This window comes from Fukomys damarensis, unplaced genomic scaffold, assembly GCF_012274545.1.
Source record: "Fukomys damarensis isolate Sample0158 unplaced genomic scaffold, DMR_v1.0_HiC HiC_scaffold_23, whole genome shotgun sequence".
Lineage (NCBI taxonomy): Eukaryota > Metazoa > Chordata > Mammalia > Rodentia > Bathyergidae > Fukomys > Fukomys damarensis.
Window position 1 is genome coordinate 16,090,323 of NW_022900935.1, and position 8,622 is coordinate 16,098,944.

Genomic DNA, 8,622 nt, shown 5'->3' on the forward strand with positions numbered 1-8,622 from the left:
AGGGTCTCCAGGGCCTACTGATGTGGGCAGAGCACCCTCCTATCCTCACCCCTTCTCGTGTCCATGCTGGAGGGGAGGCTGGGTCACACAGGACCCAGGGACTCACAAAGCCAGCAGGCAGCCGACTCAAAGCGGGACCTATATCAAGTGCTCCCACAGCTTTGGAAAGACACAGCTGGGCTCACACTGTTCCCACTAAGGGAGAGGGAGTGAAAAGCAAAAAAAAAACCAGAAGGCTCAGTCCTGGTTACCTATGTGACCTTATACAACTCACTTGACCTCTCTGAACCTCAGTTTCCTCATCTATAAAACAAGAATCTTAATAGAACCTACTCCTCACAGGCAGCTGTGAGGAACAGGGACTCTCATTTGCAACCCCTTGGATTCTCTCTTCTCCATAGAATGTATTATAGTCTCGCGTCTTGCATTTCACTCGCTTGTCTGCCTCCCCATTCCTACAGGACCTCGAGTTCTGCCTGCTGTGTTCACTGTGCTATTCCCAGAAGTGGGAACAGTGCCTGGCACTTAGTAGGAGCTCATGTACTATCTGTGGAATGCACATAAGGTGTTCAGTGTAGAACTGGATACACGTTAAGAACTGAAGAGCCGGGGGCGTGCCCAGTGGTTCCACCACCTGCCTCACACACAAACACCAGGTCCGGAGTTAGATCCCCATAAAAACAAACACACACAAAACAAACAAAATAAGCACACCTGGTGTGGTGGTGAACACCCATAATCTCAGCTATTCAGGAGGCTGAGGCAAGAGGACCTCAAGTCCCAAACCAATTCTGACGATTTAGGGAGAACATGTCTCCACATTAAAAAAAAAAAAAAAAATTTTTTTAAAAAACGACAGGGTCTTCCTATTTAGCTGAGACTGACCTGGAACTCACTATGTAGCCCAGGCTGGCCTCGAACTAACTGGTCTCAAACTCACAGCGATTCTCCTGCCTCGGCCTCCCAAGTGCTGGGATTACAGGAGTGAGCCACCACTCCTGGCCTGTTCATTTATTTTATTTTATTTTTGTTTGTTTTTTGAGTCAGGGTCTCACTATATAGTTGAGACTGACCCGGAACTCACTATGTAGCCCAGGCTGGTGAACTCACAGGATCCTCCTGCCCCAGCCTCCTGACGGCTGGGATTACAGGCATGCGCCACCACGCCAGGCTCTAAAAAAATGTTTTTAAAGGGGTGGGGACTATAACAGTATTAGCTTGCCTAGCTGCGCTAGGGCCTGGGTTCAATCCCCAATGCTGCAATAAAAAGAAAAAGAAAAGAGAAGAATAGGAAGAGGGAGAGGAAAGGAGGGCTAAGAAAGGGGAAGGGGAGAGGGAGGGGGAGGAGGAGAATAAAGCCCATAACAAATATCTCGCATGCATGGAATTAAAATGCCTATTGGTTACGTCCCACTCGGAGGCTGTTCCAGTTTTGGACAGCAGGCGGCAGTCTAACCGGGCCCTCGCGGGTCCTAGGCTCAGCAGGCAGCCCTCCTCCGGGGCTGGAGAGGCCACACCGCTCACAGCTGTTGGCCAAAGGAGACTCCTGCTCCGGAAGCCCGGTCCAGAGCCCAACCTTTGAGGGAAGAGGCCCCGCATCCAGCCCACTCTGGTATACTCCATCTTTCCAAATACCGTCGTCCCAAATCCTCACCGGGTATCTCAGAGCCTGGAGAGCGAGGCTAGAGCTGGGGGAGGGGAAGACACCGGCCCCGCCCCCTTTAAACAGCGGGGCTGGAGACAGGCACCGGACAAGGCTGCATTTCCCCTGCGCCTTCTCCCCAGACTCACAATGCCCTGAGAAAGCGTGCTTGCTTGCTTGCTTGCTTTTTTTCCCTGTTCTTTTTGTTTTTTGCTTGTTTTTTCTTTTTTTTTTTTTTTTTTTTTTTTTACTTGTTTTTTTTTTTTTTTTTTTTTTTTTTTTTTTTTTTTTTTTTTTTTTGGTTTTTGGTTTTGGCGGTACTGGACATTAAACCTCGCGTCTTCTCGCTTCTCTATATCCACAGCCCTATTTTATTTTTCATATTTTTACCTTTGAGGTACGGCCTTGCTAGGTCACTAAGTTACCTAGATGGGGCTCAAACGTGTGCTCCTCCTGCTTCACCCTCCTGGAGTGCTGGGGTCACAGGCGCTGCCACCATTCCCCAGCTGGAAAAAAAGCTCTTTCTTACCCACCCGTCTCACCTACAAAGCCAAGTAAAGGTGAATTCTAAATGGAACACATACTTGGGGAGTTATTCTGGTTATGTCCTGCAGTTGCTAACACAGCCCAGGGTGAGGGTCGAGGTGGGGGTTGATAGAGAACAAGAATAAACTAGAAAAATGACCATAAGGAGTTATCAGCTCCATTTTACAGATGTGCCTATTAGACCAGAGAAGTTAAGAAACTTACCAGCGTCACACAGCAAGTCAATAACAGCACCGAGATTCAAATATCAAACTGATAGCTGTCAAATATTAAGGTTTAGTCGTGGACATTAAGCCTCATTGACATTATGAAGTAAGTATTTTGTAACCTCCCATTCAAATTGGGAAGCTGAGACTCAAAAAAATTAAATGACTAAGGTCACAAAGCAAGTAAGCTGAGGGGCTGGGATTTGAACCCAGGTCTGTATGCTGCAAGGGCCAGGCTCTGCCCAAAAGCTATACTATTTCCCAGCCCACTAACGCACAAAGCAGTCTCACTTAGAAATGCCATCTGAAATGAACAGACACCTCTCAGATAAAGAAGCAGAAACGCCAAATAAATATACAAAAAAAAAGTTCAGCCTCACTGGTCATTCAAGAGATGCAAATGAAAACAACACTGAGATTCCACCTCATTCCAGAAAGAATGGCCGCTATCAAGAAATCAGCCAATATCAAATGCTGGTGGGGCTGTGGGGAAAGGGATCCCTTCCCCATTGTTAGTGGGAGTGCAGACTGGTGTAACCACTGTGGAAATCAATGTGGAGATTCCTCAAAGAAATAAAACTGGAGGTTCCACTTGACCCAGCTATTCCCCTTCTAGGTATCTTCCCAAAAGAATTCAAAGCATCCTACCCCAGCAATATATGCACCCCCATGTTTATAGCAGCAGTCTATATAGCTAAATCTTGGCCCATCAACCGACGAATGGATATTTTTTTATATACATACAATGGAGTACTACCCTGCCATGAAAAAGGATGAGCTCAATACATTCCTAGTTAAATGGATGCACCTTGAGACCGTATTCTTTTTTTTTTTTTTTTTTTTGGTATCAGGAATGGAATTCAGGACCATGCACTTGCAAGGCAGGCAGTGGAACTGCTGAGCTAAATCCCTGCCCCCTAGACCATATTCTTAAGTGAAATAAATCTGACACACATGTTTAAATATCTCTGGCGTAAGAACTGGAAGTGTAAATAAGGACCAAAATGTCTAATAGATATTGAGAAATGGGAAGCAAATGTTCAAATAAGAAGGGGAACAAGAGAGGGTGAAGGGGGATAAGGATGAGAAAAAAGGGAACAGAAGGGAAAAAATGGAAACAAAGCTTTTGTAAATAAGGTTTGGAAAGGGAAGGGGAATGGGAAAAAAGAAGCAAGATAGATCATGTGCAGGTACAAATTCCCTGTGATGAATGTTATCATTATGTTCATCTAAATGTACCAGTAAAAGAGAGAGAGAGAGAGAAGAAAAGAAATGAAATGCTCAGCGATGGAAACAACCCCTCCAAGGCCAGGGGCAGCAGGGAAGCCAAGCGGCTCTGGCTCCTGGGCCCCAGCGCTAGTCTGCCCCTGACCCTGGCTTGTTCACACTTCAGTCTGAGATACGTGAGACAAGAAAAGCTGCCCCACTTCCCGGAGCTGGCCCTTTCAGTTCACTCTGGTTCATAAGGTCGGAATCCAGGGGTTCCGGACACCTGAGACTTCAGACTTCCGGAGCTGATCCACAGCCACAGGCGGGGCGGGGCAGGAAAATGCACCAGCCCCAGCTCTCCACACCCCAGCTCCAGGCAGCTCCTACATGAACCCCTTTCTCCAGACACGCCAGCACACACACACACACACACACACACACACACACACACAGGCGTGCACATGGACTCACAGAAGTGTGCCGAGGCCACGTCCACAACAGGAAGTGAGGGGACTACGGGCCATGACCAGATGCCTGTCAGACACCAGGGCCTTCCACACGGAGCTCCCTGCCAAATGGGGCGGGGGCGCGGGTGACGCCACAGAGGCGCATTTAATGGAGCATGAATTATACTACAACTACGTTGAGTTCGCAAATATAAAAAGATTGAGATTTTTAAACAAAAACCTAAAATAGGAACAGTTTTAGGTGCTTGTGAGCTTATTAGGCTCTCAAGAAACAGCCAAAGTAACCTAAATGTCCAATACCTGGGGCAGTGTGGTCCATTCACACCTCGGAAAGTTACGGGGCCTTGTGGGCCAGCGCTCAGGAGGCTGCAGGAAAGGCCCAGCAGAGCACAAAACTGCTCCTGCCTAGAGATCACAGCTGCTCCCCACTTCCCCACCATGCACCTGGCAAGACAGCAAGTGGCTGATCCCAAGCACCACCCAGGTCCTCGGAAGGCAGGACTCAGAATTGAGGAAACCCCGGGTCGTACAGCCTGAAAGTGGCTCAGTCTCTTGGCATTCAAGCAATGCAGTCTCCTTCCAAAGGAGAATCACAGGGAGGCAGTGGGCACCCTCCTGCCAGTGATAGCCCATGACTTCCCGAGGAGGCTCTGGGTCCCTGAGCAGTGTGGCTTATGGGAACAGGTGCCAGTCACTCATCATCACACCCTCTCCTAGAATCAGCAATAGAGGCTCTCAGAATCACTCTGGGGCCTGGGTGGGTAGCAGAGGCAGCTCAGAACTGGGCCACAGGGTGTGTCTGTTTGTTTCACTTTGTTTTCCACGCTGGGGATCAAACCTAGGGCCTTGAGCATGCTAGGAGTGCTCTACCACTGAGCTACATTCCCAGCCCTGTTTGTTTGTTTGTTTGTTTGTTTTTGAGACAGGGTCTCCAGTCTCCAACTTGCCATCCTCCTGCCTCAGCCTCCTAAAGAGCTAGGATTATAGGTTCGCAACCGTCGTGTCCAACTAGACCACAGCTCTGACCTGTTTTGCTTAAAACAAACTGGCCCTTTGTTCTGAATGTCATCCAAAAGGAATGAAGGCAGGAACTTGGATACCTATACACCCAGGATTACAGCAGCATTACTCACAAGGTGAAAACCATCCCTTCCACACACAGATGATTGTATAAACAAAATGTAGCCTAGACATACAATAAAATATTACTCATTCTTAAAAAGGAAGGAAATTCTGACACATGCTACAATACGAATGACCCCCGAGGACATGATACTAAGTGAAATAAGCCAGACACAAAAGGACACACACTGTGTGAACCTAGGGGATTCACATTCATTGAGAGAAAAGGTAGACCGGTGCCTACCAAGGGCTTCACAGATGGAAAAGTGCAGAATGGTGGTGGCCTTTGGCTGCACAATGCCAGTGTACTGAACGCCACTAAAATGTACAACTTACAGGTGGCAAAAACAAGCCAGGGGTGGTGGCACATGCCTGTAGTTCCCACCTACTCTGGAGGCTGAGACAGGAGAATCCCTGGAGCCTGGGAATTCTAGACACAGGAAAACATAGGAAAATGGAGGAGGAGGAGAAGGAAATGCAAGAGGCTACAATGGCACATTGTAAATGATGTCTATGTCACCACAAGAAAAGGGCAGGGCAGGAGCAGCAGGAAGTCAGCCAGGTGAGAAGGGCGGTCTTAGCACCAGTTCAGTCAGCACAGGGTTTCCAGAGTAGCTGCAGCAGCAAAGTGGTGTCCTGTGCCCCTGGAGACCTCTGGGGAGTCTGGACTTCACCCCCAAAGGCAATGGGGAGCCACTGCCAAAGAGGAGGAGGGACGTCAGCTTCGCATTTTAGCAAAATCACTCTGGCCACCAAAGGGAGGAGGACAGGGCTCAGGAAGGGTAGGCAGGAGCCCGGGAGCAGGGAGACGGCTGCGGCTGCTTGCGTGACCCAGAGAAGTGACAGACTGTACCTTCACTGCTGTGTGCCTTAGACACCCCTCGAGCCACCCACAGGACTGACATTGTTAAAGAGCCATTAGTTATATATGAAAAGTTAAGTGGTAAATCTTAGGATATGGATATGTGTGTGTGTGTCACAATTAAAAGAGCAAACTGTTCCCAGCAAGAATCCATCTTGAGGTCTTCACAAACTACTCTGTAACTGGCTGAGCCACCCCAGGAGCCACCCTGACACAGATGGGGTGGCCCAGAACCACTCAGGGCACCAGCTCCCTCATGCCAGGAATGCAGATCTAGGGCCAGCTCTGCCCTGAGGCAAGTCCCTCTGCCCCGTCCCCAATGGACGGTGTCCTGTCTACCACGGGATTCCGGCAGGACTGGGAAGTGGCTCCACCCCAGGCCTGCAGTGACAGCCGCTTTCGGCTCCCCCACTTCCCCACTGTGGTCCATCCATCTACGGCTTGGGGCAACCTCAGCAGGGGCAGAACACAGGCACGTGCTCACCTCCACCCACCATGTGCAGGGGCAGAGGACTGCTCTTCCCGCTTTTCCACACAAGGGGGAGCTGGGTGACCCTCTGTCGTCACACAGCTGAGAAGAGGCCAGGCCAGGTTCCAACCCCATCAGGCAGACCCAGTGGCCTTTCCCGGTCCCTCCCAAGATACATGCAGACGACTGCCAGCACCACATGCTGACTGGCCTGGCGACTCACAACCCCCAGGGACCCATCTCTCCATCTAGGGTACCTCTGCCTTCTCTGATCCCTCTTCCTAAGGGTAATGTCACCTGCCTTCCCGGGGTCTTTGTGAGGGCTGAGTTAAAAGGAAGCAGATATATACATATCTGCAGTGCTGGGCCTGTGACAGCCACGGCAGGACTGCCCTGCGCCTGCAGTGAGGACACAGAATATGGCGGCCTTTATTGGTGTGGTCATCTATAACATGCGTGAAGATGTCACAAGCATCGAGAGTGACTGTAAACGTCAGAGGTCAGAGCCCCAAGGGCAGGCACTGAAGAGCCCGCAGCTCCTCCCAGGCATCACTGCTCACTAACTTACCTCCTCCCACTTCCACCCTGGGCCAGCCCTGACCCTCAGCAACTAGGATGCAGGGGTGGCGAGGGAAGGTGTGAGCAGATGCCCGGACCATGAACTAGGTTTTGATCCTGACTGTGCAGTCTCAGGCAGGTGAGCCAACCTCTCCGGGCTGCCTCTCTGTCGGACCTCAGCACCGTGGGAGTCAGTGACTCAGCCTGCTGCACCCGGCTTCCGCACTCTCACAGAGGGAATTCTCCACCTACTTTTCCTCACACAGGAATAGCTCCTGGGGTGAGTGCTCACCATATGCCAGGAGCTTTGCTGGGCACTGGTCATCTTCCGTGTCTTACCATTTCATCTTCCCAACAGCACTAGGACAGAGGCACTGCTAGCATCCTCAACTTATATGGGGAGACCGAGGCTCAAGGGACTGAGTCTCCTCTCAGTACCCGCTCCCAGGGCTGTGCCTAACCAAGGGAACCAGATGGAAGTCTGGCAAAGCGGGGGAAGCGATCCCTTCACCAGGAAGTAGGCCAGCTGGGCAGAGAGCAGCCCAAACCTGGCACACCTTGGACAAGAGGTGACTCGTGTGGCTCACACTCCAGCTCCCACATTTCAGAGGGGAATGGGAGCTGGGAGAAGGCTAGGGAGGTGGTGTCCAGGGAGACACACTTTGAGGCTGAGCTCACTCACGGAAAATGGATACAAAGTAAACCTCTCCCCAGCGCTGGCTCTGCGCCCTTCTCCCACGCCGACACGCAAGTCAGGGACAAAGAAAACCAAGCCCTGAGCTTGCCTTCGACAGCCACTAGAGCCCCTCTCCTCTCTGCCCCTTTGTGTGGGACTAGAGGGGAGGGAGCTGCCTGAAAGAACCTCAGATTTAATGAGGGGAAGAGGGAAGGAGAGGGGGCTGGGAAAGGGAAGAAGGGGCCTCCGGGCTGGGGTCTGGCTGCTGCCCCGAACAGAGCTGAACGCCAGCAACCGGGCACGCACACCCAAACCTCCCTCAACTCCAGGGCCTCCCAAACCAAAGTGCGCCAGGCCCAGGTGGTCATTAACAGGAGGCACTCGGAGGCTGGCAAAGGCTCGGCCGGCCCTGAAGGGCAGTGCCAGGAGCGAGCGTCGGCCGAACCCCGAAGCAGAGGGGGTGCGGAGCTCCTGAGACACCGAGCTCCGGAAACAAGTACCCGAGACGGATGCAAATGGACAAGGGGACCCAGACGCACAAAGACAGGCAGGCTGGCGGGCAGGCGGCCAGAGAGACGCGGAGAGGAAGGGCGCACGGCAGAGGGGCCGGGACCGGGCAGGCCACACAAAGGGAGTCGGCCGAACCCCGAAGCAGAGGGGGTGCGGAGCTCCTGAGACACCGAGCTCCGGAAACAAGTACCCGAGACGGATGCAAATGGACAAGGGGACCCAGACGCACAAAGACAGGCAGGCTGGCGGGCAGGCGGCCAGAGAGACGCGGAGAGGAAGGGCGCACGGCAGAGGGGCCGGGACCGGGCAGGCCACACAAAGGGAGAGTCCGCGGGACCGAGCGCGCTCCGGGGCC